Source organism: Vicugna pacos, chromosome 4 (genome assembly GCF_048564905.1).
Source record: "Vicugna pacos chromosome 4, VicPac4, whole genome shotgun sequence".
Classification (NCBI taxonomy): Eukaryota; Metazoa; Chordata; class Mammalia; order Artiodactyla; family Camelidae; genus Vicugna; species Vicugna pacos.
This window is the reverse complement of record NC_132990.1, coordinates 30,340,921-30,359,245: the sequence shown is the minus strand read 5'-3', so window position 1 is coordinate 30,359,245 and position 18,325 is coordinate 30,340,921. Positions and strand designations below refer to the sequence as shown.

Here is an 18,325-nt window from a genome sequence, read left to right as displayed (position 1 = left end):
CTCTACTAAGAAATGTGAGCCCTCAAGCTGAATCCAAGACCCCACTTTATAGACAGAAGGGACTAGATAATAACAAGTTACTTTTAATTAAGCTAAGACTGTTCTGAGGTTTAACGTTAAAGCCTTTACATGATAATTCACAGAAAAATGGGCATTTGCGGAGGAGCATTGGAACTCATTTTGCCTCTCTGGAAAATGAAGGTTGTAAAAATTCAAAATAGAGGAAGAGTGACTCACAACCACTGAAATATTATTACAAGGTTATAGGAATGTGAGAAGGAGGCTAGGTACCTCTCAATAGGTGTTAGACGGTACTATTCTATGTAATAGCATCTTGGCACAGTCTGGAGGCCTGTCCCAGTCTTGCTGGCCCAGAAACATAAGTTGTCAACATTCTGGAAGTGAATATATATCTCAGGAACAGATATGTTGACTAAGCTCCCACAGCCAGTATAAAAGACGAATATCTGTTGATTTCTATCCACTGAAAGCCATCAGTGACAGGGCTAGAGGCCTCAGAACAGCACTACTCTCTGCAACATTAAGAAGCAGTGTGATAATCACAAGGTGGCTTTGTGAGCATAGAAGCAAAGCAAAAGACCTAGTAAAGAGAAACTCTAGTTGACTCTTTTGATGCCCTGTCCCATGTCGCTAAAGCTCACTTAGGAATGTCCCCTGTACCCATGGTGGACAGTTTTAGGTTTACCATGGATAGCTTCCCATTTTAAATGCCTGCTTCTCTGCTTGAGTTCTTCCTCCATGCTTAGGAGTTTGCTCAGCCACAAGCCAGAGCAACACAAAAGTGCCAAGGAGTTAATGCTGCCCTCAGGGCAATCTTCAACAGAGGCTGAATGGGAGTCCAGGGATAATGCCCCAGGCTTCCTGTTTGCTGTAGCTCTGTTCTGAGGGGTATTTTATATGGTTTCTCAGAAGACCCCCAGCAAGATTTGGAACCTGTTATCCACACTGATTACTTGCTTATTATTGTACCCTTTGTTGACTTTTCTCCTCTCTAAGATTGCCAGGTAAAATCCAGGTGACCCAGTTCAATTTGAATTTCATATAAACAGTGAATGAAATGTGTATATATATATATATATATATATATATATATATATATATATATATGTATGTATATACACACACACGTATATATGTATATGTACCTTGACATATATGTATATATAGAGATTGATATAGCTAGATACCTCTATATCTCTATATTTTTTTCTCTATATATGCACATAGATAAATAACTCTCTCTCTGTCTCTCTATACAGAGAGAGAGAGGGAGAGAGCAGCAATGACAAAGCAGATAGGACAAAATGTTAACTATGGGTGAAACTATGTGAAGGATAATGAGTGTTCTTTATATCTGTCTTGCAGTTTTTCTTTAAATTTGAAATTGCTTCCAAATACAAAGTTAAGCTAATAATTTAAGAACCACTGATCTATCTAGTTCGGCCCCTCATTTACAAATGAGGAATCTGATGCCCAGAGGACCAGCAGCCATATTTGAATGGTTCTTATCCAATATTCAGCCTTAACCCTGTTAAAAAACAAAATTCAGCTGAGTAAATTTAAAGATCTAATTGACTTTATTCAGTGATTTATAAATCAGGCAGCATCCCACCAAGCAAGTAGAAAGGGACTCTATGGAGTGGTGCAAAAAAGATGGTTTTTTATAGGCAAAAAGAGGATGGAACAAGCAAGTTAAAGTAGATTATTTGAGGCAACTGTTGCCTTCCTTTAGGGGGAAGGCAGAGGGTCTTAGGCAGACTACCTTATCAGTTTTGATCAGGAAGTTCCACACCGATTGGTTTAAAATTCCACTCCTTGGAGAAGCCGAAACTGTGGTCAGTTTTAGGCCTGTTGTTTCTTTTTAACAATTCCATTTTGATCAAATCAAACTCTAAGCCTGAGAGATGGATGAAAATTTAAGGCATTTACCCTACTCTCAGCTACCACTCTATAGTTCTTGCAGCTTTCACTGATTCTTTTTTTTTTCTTTTTTTCTTTTTCCTGAATCTGTGTGATATTCACAGATCACAATTTCAGGCTCAAAATAGTTTAGTTGGTCAATCTCTTCATTTCTTTTCTGATGTTCCAGCTTTAGGGAGGTCTTTTGCTGCAATCGAGCATTTAAAGCTTTTGAGAGAATGCAACTCGCCAGGGAGATTATTATGATAGCTATATGCAGGATAATTCCCAGTGCTTGGAGTAGACTTTATAGCCATGATCCCCAAGAACCAAACCAACCAAAGAAAGACCCTTTTGAAGGAGTCACTCTTTTACGCCAAGTGGCTTGCTTAGTGATCTTATGTAACTGAGTTTCAACTTCCCCAGAAGTGTTAATCCAGGTACAGCAGATAGTGTTGGCCACAGCATAGACACCTCTTTGCCAGCTAAACAATAATCCTGTCATCAAGAACAACTTTGGACAGAGTGTCCAGAATTTTTTGTTGGGCAGCTATTGCTTTAGCTGCAGATTCTGCAGTACTTTCCAGGTTTAAAAAGAGGTTTCTCATCATAGTCTCATTTGTAGTCACTTTGAACCATGAAAGTAAAGCCCTGCTAAGAGAAGTAAATCCTGAATCCTGAATGCCTCCTGGTAGGTTCTTCTAACTCGATCACTTAAATTCAGGAGAGTTGACCGATGAGGTGTCTCAGTGTTTTTGTGGACATTTAGGGGCACAGTTAGAAAACCTAAGGCACATTGCCCAGTTATATGCCAGCCATCTAGGCATTCATAGGCTCAAAGAGAATGATAACTACCACAAACAGAGACAAGTCCTGTCAGGGCACAAACCACTTTCACTAAGGTGGCACTGTTACTGAATTCATTTACAGGGGTTGTTGCATTTGCCTGTTCAAGCTGGAAGTCAGTTACATCTTTTCCTAGCCTAAAATAGGGAGTTGTTCTAAATTCCATAAGTTATCCCCACTTAGAGGTGGCCTGGGATATATGGGTGATAGTATTATCTTTCTCAGCGAACGCTGGTGTAAAGAAAAGAAAAAGAAGAAGGGTTTTATGTTTAGTTAAAGGAAGAAGTCTTGATCCGGTATCTTGAGTGGAAGCAGTCTGCATCTATGTCAGCTACTTCTCTTCCTAGTCTATTTGATCTTGAGGTCTTCAGCATGTGTGCAGGTCCTAGAGTCTGAAGAAGAACTTTTTTTTTGGAAAATGTGGGCCCAAGGTTCAAGTCCCTGAAGTTTGAGTGCCATCTCAGTAGTGAGGAGTACCTAGTATAGTCCCTTCCACAGAGATTCTCTGTTCTCAGTCATTCCAAATAAGAAGAGTGGGAGAAAACTGGAAACGTTTGAGGAACTAGAATTCAGGATCTAGTCCAGTTTACAGGTTTATAACAAAACCTCAAGAACAATTAACAGGACTAGAATCCAGCATCTGTGAAGGTGAAAACATAATTTCTCTCTCTATAATTACCCCTACCCTTTTCCGAAGATAACCACAGTAAAACTAATTTATTTGCATTAATTGGCCTGATTATTTACTTATGTGTGGCAAGAATAGTAATTAACCATATAAGATATTTTTAAGATTGCTTTGCTGAAACCTTGTAAGCAAGGTACCAGGTTGATTTTTTTTTCCCCAAGAAGCTTTTTTGGCTTCATAAAGTCAATCTTAGTTCCTCAAACCTGTCCGTTCACATTTGAGTCTATGCATCTCTCTCTCCAGTATGACATTCCAGTCAAAGCTTTGGTAATACAAGCACTGTTTCCAATTGTGTCATATTACAAGGAGAACATATTTTTACTGAATTTATACAAATAAGTAACTATATTTCCACAAAAAAAAGATACTCAAGAGGTTCCAAATTTTGTAGGGATTAGATGGGGGAAAAAGCGCACATTTTCATCTTTGTTTACAAAGATGTACTTTACTAAATTGATTTAAATCATACATAGCTTAAGAGAAAAGGTTTCTTTAAATCTGGAAAAACATTAAGGAACCAGCAATGTTTCAGACAAAAAGTCATAAAAATTATAATCATCCTCCTCACTTTATTCAGTCCCATGTTATTACTTCTTGTTCTGTTTGAATCCAGCTTTTCCATTAGTTCTGGAAATTCTTACCCAGTTCAGTTTTATGATCAGAAACTTGTACTTGTTAAAGCTCTTCCCATGAATCTCCTTGAAGATGAAACAGTTTTCCTGGAACATTCTTGAAAAAGCATCTGAGTAAAACAATAGTTGTCTGTAAATGACAAAAGATTTTATAAAACGCCAATTGTTAAAGATCTGATGAAAATTCACTATAAAGAAATTGAGAAGAAAATTAGGTTATTTCTGTGACACATGACATTTTAAAATGATAATTTGAATTATGATGTTAACATTATACCAGGACATATCAGACTTTAGGAATTTCAGGAACACTTATAACATATACTTATACAAATACAGCATCGAGAAGGCTTAGTATTACTTTTTATTTGGCAATACTTACCATGTAATTTAATATATCAAATAAGCCTAGTTAGTTGAACATTTCTCTCTTTTTATAAAGACAGAGAACAAATCTTTTGAGATACTCCAGTGACCCTTTGGAAAAATCCCAAAGTTGGTTCCAGGTCAAAAAGACTTCATTTAGACTTTGATTTTTGAGAAGTTTATCACTATTAGCAAAATGTTTTAAAAACATGTTGACAAATACAATCACAAATAACTATAGAACAATTCTTACCTGTTTGACCAAAGTGATAGTAAAAATTTTCAAAGGCAAATACAAAAGGTTACATATTTGTTAGCAAAACCAAAGACCTGATAAAGCACAAAAAGTTATTTTATAAAACACAAGATCTTTGCTCCTAGGAAGATATTCCTTAAAAGGAAAAGAAAAATCTTTCATAATAGCTTATTCTTACTAGCAGACTGATAGTACAATAAAACTTTCTCCTTTAAGCAGGTGAAAAAACAATTTTAGTTTTACACAAGTACATTACTGATATTAGACATTATTTTAAATACTCTTGTACTATTAACTCAATTTTAGCCAACCTGATTACACAAGAAAAAATTTTCTCTTTTTCTCTCTTCCCAATCTCCTATGTAGTTTGTCTTCTCTCTCTTTCAACTTTGAAATAACCAGTTTTTACTTTGGGACAAGTTTACTTTCCTTTCTCCCCCCAAAAAATGCATTTTTGTATCTCATACCTTTTCTTAGCCAAAAACCCACATCCTCCTTTTCTAGCATATGGAGCTGTTTTTTCCCTTATCATTTTTTATTAATTTTAATTACATATATTAATTTGAATTACTAACCCTTAAAACTTTACTTTCTAATGAAACCTAAGTAAGCAATTGTGAATTGTATCTGTTACACAAGCATTCTTTAGATTGGCAAATTTATTAATACATTTCATAATTTCTAGAAATTATGTGCTTCTTCATAGTACAATCTTTCAGTAAGTCACAAGACAAGTTTATTAAGAGATCTCAAATATCATTTGTTTCCCTGTAATAAGAAGCCCAAAGTAGATAAAACTATATTTAGTAATTAATGTTTTACTACTTCATCCTATGTTGAAATGGCCTAGATATTCAATGAATTTCTATCATTTAGCTTAACTTAGCAAAAGTCTAAAGTTTCCAGTTACCAAAAAGATTTTGAAAGCTATTTTTAAGTACATATAACATAAAATATAATTATTGCTAAAAAGTTTATATATAAACTCTGTAACATTTACATCTATCTGAATCACTCGCTCCCAACAATTACATTTAGATTACCCATGAAAAGTTTGTGAGGCATTAGACAAAATCAACCATCCTTCTAAGTTACTTTTTTGCTGACAGATTTTGCAACAGAGATCACATGAATTTGACTAGCAAACCCAGGTAGAATAAAAGTTGTTTATCTGCATTATATTGAATGTTGATAACTCTAAAGACATACCTGTTTTAATCAAACCAATGAATGTAAACTAGCTCTAATACTAAATATTTTTTCCAGATCACGTGAACTTGAAAAAAGCATTTAGATTAGTTTAAATTATATTTCTGAGAGTTTTTAGAATATCCAACCCTTAATTTATATAAGTGCTTGTTTCTTTCTAAACCAATTGAGTAGAGCTCTTTTACAAATTAATTTTAGCAGTACCATCAAGGGTAGAAATTAATCACACATCTACAACACACACGTATAGACATACATGAACATACAGATGCAAATGGAGACCTCATAGCTTTGTTTTAAAACTTTAGCTACAAGACAGGTATCATAATGTAAAATTCACTAGTTATAAAATAACAGTTGAAATAAGATAACTGTATTGCTCAGATGGCTAAAGATTTATTAAAGAGACATGATTTTTTTCATTAATCTAAATTCAAATGACCTTTTTCCCCTTTTCATTCTCCTGATAAAAGTTAACTCCCTGAAGTTTGTACTTTAATGAGACAGATGGCATAAATGAGAATTGACAGTTATGTCTCAAAGACACAGAGTAAAAATGCAAGCTCTTCTAAGGACTTTGGTTTCCAATATTTACAAGCCTTTTGCAATGAATAGGGGAAGTTTGTGGATTGGTAAAAAAGATTAGTGGATTTTTTTTTTTGGGGGGAGTCACACCTCTGGTTCTGTATTAAGACTAGAATTGTAAAATAAGGACAGCTGTTTTTAATTCCTCAAAGAATTCTGTTGCTGTCTAAATGATCTCAAAGGACTGACGCACCCAGCCACCTATGTTGCAATGTTTTTCTTTCACCTTCTGGGTACATTTTATAAGGCTTTTGAGGACAATCCTTTCTGCAGTGTGTCAGTTGATTACAATTGAGACATTTACCCCTGGGCCAGCGTTTTGATGACGGACCTTTAGGAGGGTATAATAGGGGAGTCCTAGGTGTTGTTTTAGGTGCCTTTTTCCTTTAAATTTTCAGTAGCCTTTTGCAACAAATCTTGCAATGAAGCTATTTTCGAATCTTGAAGCCTTTTTAAAAGTGTCTGCATACCAAATAAAATAGGTATCCCCTTTGATCTGTTTGATGTGAGAACTCTTACTTTCCAGTGCAGTTCTTAAATAAACAATCTTATCTAATTGGAACATTCTCTATAATGGCCATTGTCATTCTGTGTTGTCTTTGGTAAGATTTTGCTATTTTTGTAGGCATCTACAGCTGCCCGGACTTAAGTTCTTAGACATAAAATAAGCAGGTATGCCAAAGGGTTGTGCGCTCCACTCTTTGGATGTAAAGAATCCCATTTCTTTTAGCTAAGCCTCTGGGTTTCTTGGAGCCAAACTAATATCTAAGAGGGATATGCTGTGGGTTGGGAACTACAATGTACCTTGTTGAGTGGAAATTTCCTTGCGGCTGGTGAGCTACCTATTGTCAATCTGACCCATTCCATAACCAATTTATCCTATTGTGGGAGTCTTCTTGAGATGGCAAGAACTCTAACAACTTTTAAATGCCCTACCTGTGCCCACTAATTTTTGTGGCTTTCTGGTTTTCAAGCTTCCTGTTGGTAATAGCTTTTACTGGACCCAGTCCAACTCAAGTTAAACCCCGTCCAACCCCAAACCCAGTCTGGTTTTTAAATTGGATCAGTCTAATCCCAGCTGGTAACCACCAAAAATTCCTGTGGAACTTCAAGCTGGGGAAAAGGACTGAATCAGCAGACTTCAACAAATGGGAACTGTGGACCGATTCCAAACAAATGGAGAACTACAGCCACCACTAGTGGTTTCCAGTGTGGAATTGGAAGACAGAATCAAGGGCTGGAGTTTTACACTTAAAAACCTGAAATTCCTGTCTGAAAAGCTAGGGGCTTGGCTCTGGGCAGAACCATCAAGCAGAACTTTCTACCAGCTCAAGCTGCCCTGCCCTGTAAAGAAAAGTTAAGTAATGGGAAGCTCCATGCAAACAGAGTGGTGCTCTTAACCAAGAGGAACTTACTCATGGCCTTTGAAAACTGGAAAGACTGAATTGAAGGTTCATGGGGTGCCACCCCTGTGTTTCTCATTGTCCTCTAAGCCCTAAGAAGTTGACTTTAGATCTTATAACTGCCACCAAATCTGTAAAATAGAAACTTTTGTGTAAATTTGAAAGTCTAATTTATTTTACTCAGTAATTCATGAATTGGGCAGCATCCTGTATAGTAAATAGAAAGGTGCTCTAAGGAGTTGTACAAAATGGAAGTTTTTTATAGACAGAAAGAGGGTGGGACAAGAAAGTTGCAAGAGTGGACTGCTTCAGGTTATCTTCCCTTCGGGGAAGACAGGATGTCTTAAGGAGATTACCTCACTAGTGTTGAAAGGAAACTTTGGACTGATTGGTTTAAAATTCCACTCCTGGGAGAGGCTGGAACTGCAATTAGGTTAAGTATTAAATCTTGGTGGGGCTTAGATTAGGTGACTCCACTTTGGGCCTGTTTTTTTCTTTTTAATAGCACAATTATATTTTGCATTTCAAAATAAAATATGTTAAGTTTATGTCAAAGATAAACCATAATGTCTGCAATGCTGTTCTATTTATGCAAATAACTAGCATTAATTCTAGATTTTATAAAATATCAAATATTATTTTGTTCAGAACCTTTAGACTTATTTGGATCTTCCCTATATTTTTCACCTCAAAAAAAGTTTCCCTTTTTCTGTTCTGTACCAGTTATTTATTTTAGATAAATTAGAATTGTAATATCATCTTGACTTAGGATATGTTTGTGTTCCCTTGAGGAGGATGAGGGAGGGCAGGAATTCTCTGTCTCCTGCAGCTGTTTGAAGGAGTAGGTGGAGAGAGAGTGGAAACGGGTAGGGTGGGAGCCAGCCTTCCACTCTTTTGCAGGGTTTCTGTCTATGCTAAAGAGATTTTCTTTCTCTCTTTTCTGTTTTCTGTTTGCTTTTTTAAAAATAGCTTTGAAGGAATGGAAAATTTCTGTGGTAGCTGATAGCAAATACAGAAAGACTCATTTGCATATAGATGTTTCAGCCTGCAAATGCATAATCCCCTGAGAGAGGCCTTGTTTAAATGGGCGGGCAGGCTGGCACAGGGCTGCCAGGCTCCTAATGAAAACTAAATTGAAACTTGGGAAACATTTGCCTTGGAGGTGGCCAGGCTTTTTAGAGTATCAATTTAAATCTGCGAGTTGCAGGCAGGCACCTGCCAAATTGCCCTTCACTCTTTAAAAGCCCTAAGACAGAGAGTAGAGGGGCAATGGAGAGAAAACAATAAATGATTGGGTAAAACCTAGGTTAACCAATGTGCGTCTTTTACTTAGAATTTTGCCCTGAAGATTTCAAAACAGGAAGCTAGTGGGATAGTGGGGAAGAGCAGAGAAGAAGAGTGTGGAGGTGCCATCTATTCTAGAAAGGCCTTAGAAAAAAGAAGAGCCCTTTTCCAGGTTACCTGGGTGAGCCAAGCCTTTTGAGACAACTGGTAATCCATTTATAGGCTAAAGACTTCAGATTGAATGTTCCCGCTGAACTTGACCATGGGCTAAGCAGATAAGGACAACTCTGAAAACAAGATAATGTGGAAAGAAAAGAGATTACAAAAAGGTCAAAAGATTAGCTGGCGGATAAGTGGAAGTCAGAGGAAAATAAGGGAAAAGGTTAGAAACTGATACCAGGCAAGGAAGATAAATCAAGTTAGCAAGTGGAGGAAGTGAACATAGGAGGAAAATAAGAAATGAAATCAGAGGAACTGGCCACAGGATAGGAGAGGAATGCAAAAATGATTAAAAGTAGAAATGCAAAAAAAAAAATGAACTAACAGTGTGGATGAAGAAAATAAAATAAAAACATCAAACTTAATACCTCTAAGGCTTCAGTGTCTGAATCTCATGAGAACTGGTATGTCAAAATTTTTCTATATTCCTTTCCCAGAACTAGTATTTCTTTGTTGTTGCTACCCAAAACATTGTTTTATACACTTTAATTTGTAATCTTTTCAATTCAACAACTAGCATTGAATATGTTATCTTCACTTATTAGTTATAGCATCATAGGATTGGATCAAGCTTTTGATAATCAAATATCAGTGTATGAGAAATATAATAGAACATCTTCCCCATCACATGTGCATGTACACAAACATATGTGTACGCACACATGGGAGCCCACTAGATACAGCACATATTTGTTATAAAGTACATCTTGCCCACAACAGAAAATGCATGCTATGTAATGTAAATCTCTGTTTGCTGCCCCTCAGCTGAATCTCAAGGAAAACATTCATTATTTTAGCAAGGTCCAGTGAAGCAGATTTTCTGTTGGGAATGGAGAGAATTGCTGAGTTCTACCTAAAGTTCCCTATGGAGACTCACACTTACCTATAAGGCTGTATCTGTTATGCAAAAAGAGAAATAAAAGTGAGGAGGAAATGAGAATGCCAGCACTTATTTATTTAGCCCCTCCTCTGACCCAGGCCATGAAGGGGCACAGCAATTAAGATGGTAACTGAGCTCATCCCTGTAGTCAAAAGGCACATGACCTATGGGACTTGAGTAGAAAAATGTTTGATCTATCTTTTAGTCCATCATTCATGAATCCAAGACTTAAAAGAACAAAATAAAACAAATAAGTAAAAACTCAATTCAAACAAGTATAGAATCTAAATATCTAAAGCTAACTACATGATATGCTAACTATATGTCAGATATTATGCCAGTACTTTATAGGCAATATCTATTTAATTCCCACAGCCAAGGTTTTTAGCTAATTTTTTTATTGAAGTATAGTTTATTTATAATTTTTAGGTGTACAGCAAAGTGATTCAGTTATATATATATATATATATATATATATATATATATATAAAATACACACACTTATGTATTCTATATATATATATTCTTTTTCATTTTTTTTTATAGGTTACTACAAGATATTGAATATAGTTCCTTGTGCTATAGCATAGGTCCTTGCTGTTTATCAATTTATATATAGTGTGTAACTGTTAATCCTAAATTCCCAATGTGTCCCTCCTTCCCTTTCCCCTTTAGTAACCATAAGTTTGTTTCCTATGTCTGAGTCTATTTCTGCTTTGTAAATAAGTTCATTTGTATCATTTTTTTAGATTCCAAATGTAAATGATATCATATGAGATTTTCTTTCTCTGTCTGACATATCACTTAGTAGGATAATTTCTAGGTCCATCCATGTTGCTGCAAATGACATTGTTTTATTCTTTTTTATGGATGAGTAGTATTCCATTGTATATATATATCATATCTTCTTTATCCATTTATCTGTTGACATTTAAGGTTGCTTTCATGTCTTGGCTATTGTAAATAGTGCTTCTGGGAACATTGGGGTACATGTATCTTTTCAAATTAGAGTCTTCATCTTCTCCAGGTATATATCCAGATATGGGATTGCTGGATTATATGGTAAGTCTATTTTTATTTTTTTAAGGAACCTCCATACTGTTCTACATAGTGGCTGCAGCAACTTATATTCCCACCAACAGTGTAGGAGGGTTACCTTCTCTTCACACCCTCCCCAGCATTTGTTACTTGTAGACTTTTTGATGATAGGTATTCTGACTGATGTGAGGTGATACCTCATTATAGTTTTGATTTGCATTTCTCTAATAATTAGTGATGTTGAGCAACTTCTCATGTGCCTGTTGGCCATCTGGATTTCTTCTTTGGAGAAATGCCTGTTTAGATCTTCTGCCCATTTTTGAGTGGGTTTTTTTTTTTTATATTGAGCCCCACAGCCAATTTTTGAGGATGGTATTTTTGTTATACTCATTGTATAGATGAAGGAATTGGAACTTAAAAATATTAAGTAACTTTCCAAAGTTGTGGTTTTTAAGTGACAAATCTGAGGCTAAACCTACATCTGTTTGCTACCAAAACCCACATGCTTTAAAAGGTCATAGATATTCTTCAGAATTCAGGGTAGGTATCTTAAAAATGGAAACTGCTTTAGTTAGTTATTTATTATTCACCAAGGTTCTCCTCTTAGGGAGAAGTACTCAATTTTAGTTATACTGACAAATTACTTGAAATCAATATGAGCAACCTCTGTATCACATCCATGAAGTATTTTTAAAAATGCATTTAATTATGCAAGTGTGTGACCATTGTTTGTGATACTATCCAGAGAATCAGTTAGATTTTCACTTAGGTGTTTTGGTGCAGAATTGAAACAAAAAAATCATTGCAATCAATAATGCAAATTCAGTCCCTACCATCAAGGATTGTGTAATTGTATGGCACATGACTTCAGGATATCATTAAATTAGGCTTTTTTGTTTGTAAAGATATTATTTGAATATTTGTGACAAAATATTCACATATTGCTCACGCTTAAGAAATAAAAGGAAGGAAGGAAGCAAGGAAGTAAGGAAGAAAAGTAAATGAATCTTTTTATTCATTTAAAGGCTCCTTACCTTCTGTTTTACTAGTTTGCTTAATGTACCTTCATCCTTGTCACTGACCCCAAGTAACTCCAAGTTGAGACCAGATTTCTTCTCTGGCAAAAATTTTTTTTTAGGTGTATATAGCTAACCTAGGCAATTAAAGGCAAGATTAAATTTATACATAAAATGATATCCTCCAATAAAGAATTGATGCCAGCAGAAGAGAAATCCTTTCTCTTAGGCAATTTAATGACTATTGGACTAAAATCACTCATTATTTTCAGGCACACTGCATTTTGGTTGACCTTGTGGAATGTCTGTATGATGGTTTCCAAAATCACTTATCCATGCAGTTTTGGCATCTCTGCTGTGTTAGCAATCCCAGTTTTGTATTAGATTTTACTTCATTCTTTTATGTATGTTCTGAATTTCCCCCTTCTTTCCCAACAAAATATGTAAACAGGTACAAAGGAGTAATTGCAAGCGATGAAATAATCTTAACATTTCACGCTATTTATTCTGAATCATTCATATACTTGTAATAAGAGTGCAGAAGCCAAATGGTAGTTATACCCCTCTGGAGTCCCGGGACCACTGAGAGATTTTTTAATGTAGTGATGAGACTCCTTACCAAAAGTTTGGGAAACATCTTAGTAAACCCATGGAATGTTTACCACCAGTGGATGAGTTTAGTTTCAATTTTGCTTCTATCTTCTTATCAATAATTGAAAATGGCATCAGTGTCTTTTTAGGGATAAAATTCACATGCCTTTAGATTTTCAATCCTTTTAGGTTATATCACCTTTAAATATTTATCAAGTGGTTGTTTACTAATTTGCCTGGTAGTAGGCTTTGTATCCATATGTAATCTCATGTAATTCTCATAGAAAATCTATGAACTAAGTATAATTAATATTCCTATTTTATAGATACACATACAAAGAGATTAAGCAACTTGCCTGAGGCTCCATGTCTAGAGAATGGCAGAGCTGGGCTATCGCTATAGATTCGTCTGTCTCTAAAGCCACACTGCCTACTCAGCATTACACTAGAAACCAGGCGTGGACACCTGACATCCTCAAATCTATCCCCTACTACTTTTAATAAAAATGCTTGTCTTTGCTTAAGAACAAGACCCTACCCTTAGGACATGAGGTCTGGGTGGGCTGGTCTCACTTCCTGGTTCCTGGAGTAGGCACATGATGCAAGCCTGGTCAGTCAGAACATTTGTGCCCCTCGCCATCACGGTTGGATGGGGTGCTGCTTGGGGTTACTGTGTTGGCAGAGACTACCCAAGAAGAAGCTAAGATCCAGATAGCCAAGAAATAGAAAGAGCCTCAGGCCTTGGAATAATATTTGATTCCATACATCTAGTAAGACCTTGGATCTTTTAACTTGTCAGAATAAAAGCCAATAGATATCATACCTGCTTTTGTTTATTCTTAAGCTAACTTGAATTGGGGTTCATTTACATTTGAAAAAGGCCTGATGAAGGGAGCACAGATAAACCTCACTTGATCATGAGACAATGCTGGTAAGAAACACCAAGAACACTCTGGAATCTCTTCATCTGGTCTCTCACAACTGCACTCTCTCAAACCACTGGTGATTCCACCCTTTTCAGCTTGGTGTTATAATAAACGGTGGCATTCTAAAATTTACACCTTGCTTTCTCTCTTTTTTTTTTTTTCCTGTTAAGGTCCTTGAATAAATGATATCTTCCTGCCTTTGACCCTTTTATTTATTCTCATTACTGACATTTGGATCAGCAATACAGATGGAGTCCAGGTCAGGGAGGTTTGTAATGATCATATCAAGAAGTTTGATAATGAGTAGCTAAGGAAGATTTTTTTTTTAACTATTTTGTTAGAATTTCTTGAAGCAACCAATAAATTTCTGAAAGTATGAATCATTGTATAATTAGCAAATTATAGTAAGTGTTAACCTCAAAATGGTTTGATTCAAATGACAAAAAAATTCTGGTTATATTCTTGAAAGGCAAAGATTTGCATTAGAGATCCAAGTATAGATGCCTCTGTCTTCTAATTTAGGAATGTGCTCTATAAATGACTACTGAATTGGACAGTGAAAACTAAGTCTTATCCCCGGATCTGTAACTAAGTTAAGGTACCAGAATCCCCAAACTGACTTAACTATGGCATTTGTCAAAGCAGAGATTTTCTTCTGCACCTAAGCTTCTGTTTATCTGTCTATCTATCTGTCTATCTATCTATCTATAGCTATAGGGATGAGTTGAGTTTAAAATTTGCCACTTTGCTCGGCTGTGTAATGACATACGTGGTGATGGGTTCATAATCCGTGAAAGCTTTATAAGGTACATTTTCAACAAAAGATGTTGCTAGTAACATTGAACAGGACCTTTCAGATTTTAATAAGAAGTCTCCAAGCTAATGTTCAAATTGGATCTACTCTTCCCTGTCAGATACCTTGAGATGAAAGCCATCGCTGTCAGACGTAATTTACATTTCCAGAATCTGATCAAATTCAATAAGGAGTAGGGAAGATTGTAAAGTCAAAAATGCTACATAAACACAAAGTATTTATGAGCACTGTGGTCTGGAAATCATTACCAAGAATTTTGGAATAAAAAAGATATGTACCAAGGCATTCCATGGATTCTGGGAAGCACATGGTGATAAGAAGGGAAGAAATTCCTTTTTTGGGAAAGGTTATGCCTCTCTATCAAATATTGTTAATCACAACCATCCTAAAGACAGGTTTGAGGAACTTGTCCAAGTAAGACTGTTAGGGCCAGAAGTAGGACTTGAACTAAAGTCTCTCTTATTCCAGAGCCTAAGTACTCATTGCTGTACTGGAGAAGTGAGACCTTAGGTTTCAAAAATCTAGCATCCTAACTCTTGGTTCCCATCTTGACACCAGCACATCTCATTATAATACTGTCATTAAGATCAAAGCCTGATGATGTGACTCAACAAGGATTTGTTAGACACCCACAGAATACCTTCTAGGTAGAAAAATGAAAATGAAGGATATTATACATGCCCTTTTATATCTAATTCATGATATTAACAGGTAAATATTTTTTAAAAAGCACCCTGCAATTAAAAAAAAAAGGCAAAAGCCCAATTTGTTACACTTTTCAATTTATTTTTCCCAGTTTTATTGAAGTATAATTGACAAATATATAATATATTTAAAGTTTCCAACATGATGACTTGATACATGTATGCATTGTGAAAGAATTCCCACAGTTGAGTTAATTAATACATCCATAACCTCACATATTGACCCTTTTTTTGGGTGAAAGCACTTAAGTTCTACTTCTTAGCAAATTTCCATTATACAATACAGTATTATCAACTACAGTCACCATGTTATACATTAAATCTACAAACCTTATTCATCTAATAACAGAAAGTTTGTACCCTTTGACCAACCTCTCCCTATTTCCCCTATACCCCATTCCCTGGCAATACTATGTTTGCTTTGTTTCTATGAGATTTGGAGGCGGCAGGAGGGTTGTTTGTTTGCATTTGTTTGTTTTAGATTCCATGCATAAGTGATATCATGCTCTATTTGTCTTTCTCTGTTTGGTTTGTTTCACTTACCATAGTGCTCTCCAGGTTCATTTATGTTGTTGCAAAAGGCAAAATTTCTTTCTTTTTAAAGGCTGAGTAATATTCCATTGTATACATACATACCACATTCTTTATCCATTTATTCATTTACTGACATTGGATTGTTTCCATATCTTGTCTATTGTAAATAACGCTACAATAAACATGAGAATACAGCTATCTATTCAAGATAGTAATTTTATTTCTTTTACATATATATCCAGAAGTAGGATTGCTGGATTATATGGTAGTTCTTTTAAAAAATTTTTGAGGAACCTCTAAACTGTTTTCCGTGGTGGCTGCAGAACTGTGCATTCCCATCAATAGTGCACAGGGGTTACAGTTTCTACACATCCTCACCAGCATTTGTTATCTCTTGTAATTTTGATAATAGACATCATAAAAAGTGTGAAATGACATCTCATTATGGTTTTGATTTGCCTTCCTCTTATGGTGAGTGATGTTGAGCTCCTTTCCATGTACCTGTTGGCCATATGTATATATTCTTTGGAAAAATGTCAATTCAGGTCTATTGCCATTTTTAAATTTGGTTACTTAGTTTTTGCTGTTGAATTGTGTGTGTTCCTTGTATATTTTGTATGTTAACCCCTTATTGGATATGTTTTTCATAGGTTGTCTTTTCATTTTGCTGATGATTTCCTCTACTGTGCAGAACCTTTTTATTTTGATATGGTCTCTCTAGTTTATTTGTGCTTTTATTGCCTTTGCTTTTGGTATCAAAGTGAAAACATCATTGCCAAGACCAATGTCATGGAACTTACTCCCTACATTTTATTTTCTAGGAGTTTCATGATTTCAAGTATTATGTTCAAGTCTATAACCCGTTTTGAGTTGATTTTTGTATATGAGAGAGTAGTCAAGGTTCATTCTGTTGCATGTGGATATCTAGTTTTCACAAAATTATGGAACAGACTAGCCTTTTCCTATTGTATGATTTTGGCTTCTTTATTTAAAATTAGTTGACCTTTTGTATGTTTATTTCTGGTCTGTCTATTCTGCTCTCTACACACATTGAAATATGTGTCTGTTTTTATGCCAATACTGTACTGTTTTCATTATTGTAGCTTTGTAAAATAGTTTGAAATGAAGCCATATGATGCCTCCAACTTCATTCTTTTTTCTGAAAATATCTTTGGTATTTGGGGTATTTGGTATTTGGTATTTGTGGTTCCATATAAATCTTAGGATTGTTTGTTCTATTTCTGTAAAAACAAAAATGCCATTGGAATTTTGATAGGAATTGCATTGAATTTGTAGATCACTTTGGGTAGTATGGACATTTTAACAATATTAACTTTTCCAACTGTGAACACAGAATATCTTTTCGTTTATCTGTGTCTTCAATTTCTTTCATCAGTGTTTTATAGTTTTCAGTGTACAGATTTTTCACCTCCCGGTTAAATTTGTTCCTCTGTATTTTCTTCTTTTTGATGCTATTTTAAGTGGGATTGTTTTCTTAATTTTTCTTTCATTGTTAGTGTATAAACATGCAGCTGACTTTTGTGTATTGATTTTGTATCCTGCAACTTTACTGAATTCTTTTATTAGTTCTAAAACTCTAACAGCTTTTTGGTGGCATCTTAAGGGTTTTCTATATATAACAGCATGTCATCTGCAAACAGACAATTTTACTTTTCATTCTGATTTGGATACCTTCTATTTCTTTTTCCTGCCAAATTGCACTAGCTAGGGGTTTCAGTACTGTGTTGAATAGAAGTGGTGACAGTAGGCATTACTGTCTTATTTCTCATCTTAAAGGAAAAGCTTTCAGCTTTTCACTGTTGAGCATGTTAGCTGTGGGCTTGTCATATATGGTCTTCATTATTTTGAGGTACATTTCATAATGTGCTGAAAGGTTTATCATGAAAGGGTGTTGAACTTTGTCAAATTCTTTTTCTGAATCTGTTGATTATAATCATATGATATTTATCCTTCATTTTGTTCATGTGGTGTATATTGGTTTAGCACTTTTCCAGTCTCTGTAGTTAAAATACTCCCACCATAGTGGATTTCAAGCTATTTGCAATTTATTGATTGGATTGCAAAATTTCCTGAAAATTTTGCAGCCAGCTCTTATGAATCAGTGAAACTTCTAATCAACTCCAACACATCCTGGAACAGGGCTTCCCTTAAAAAAAAATTCATGGGGAAGGGATCTGACTTAATTTGTGTGATTGCTGTCATTTTAGACCAATCACCATTGGGAGATGAGTAAGTAACTGCAACTACTCATCTTGGGTCTTATGAACTCCCTCTTTCCTACTGGCTAATTATGTGTCTTAGTCTGCTTGGGCTGTTGTAACAATAACAAAAACAACCAACCAACTAACCAACCAAACAAACAAAAAGCTGGGTTTCTTGAACAACAGAAATTT

The 18,325-nt window shown here is 35.3% G+C and overlaps 1 long non-coding RNA gene across 2 annotated transcripts in view; it reads right to left on the bottom strand.

Annotated features, from left to right (window-relative positions):
• Nucleotides 1-4,025: 4,025 nt before the first annotated feature.
• LOC140696029 (uncharacterized) overlaps nt 4,026-18,325 on the bottom strand; it is a 30,018-nt gene continuing 15,718 nt past the window's right edge. Inside the window, exons 4-5 of one of the 2 annotated variants that reach the window (XR_012071956.1) lie at nt 9,367-9,476; nt 4,026-4,216 (exon numbers count right to left, since the gene is read on the bottom strand). This is a non-coding gene — a long non-coding RNA (uncharacterized lncRNA). The remainder of the gene's footprint in view (nt 4,217-9,366; nt 9,477-18,325) is intronic. The other variant, XR_012071957.1, reaches the window with a different exon arrangement.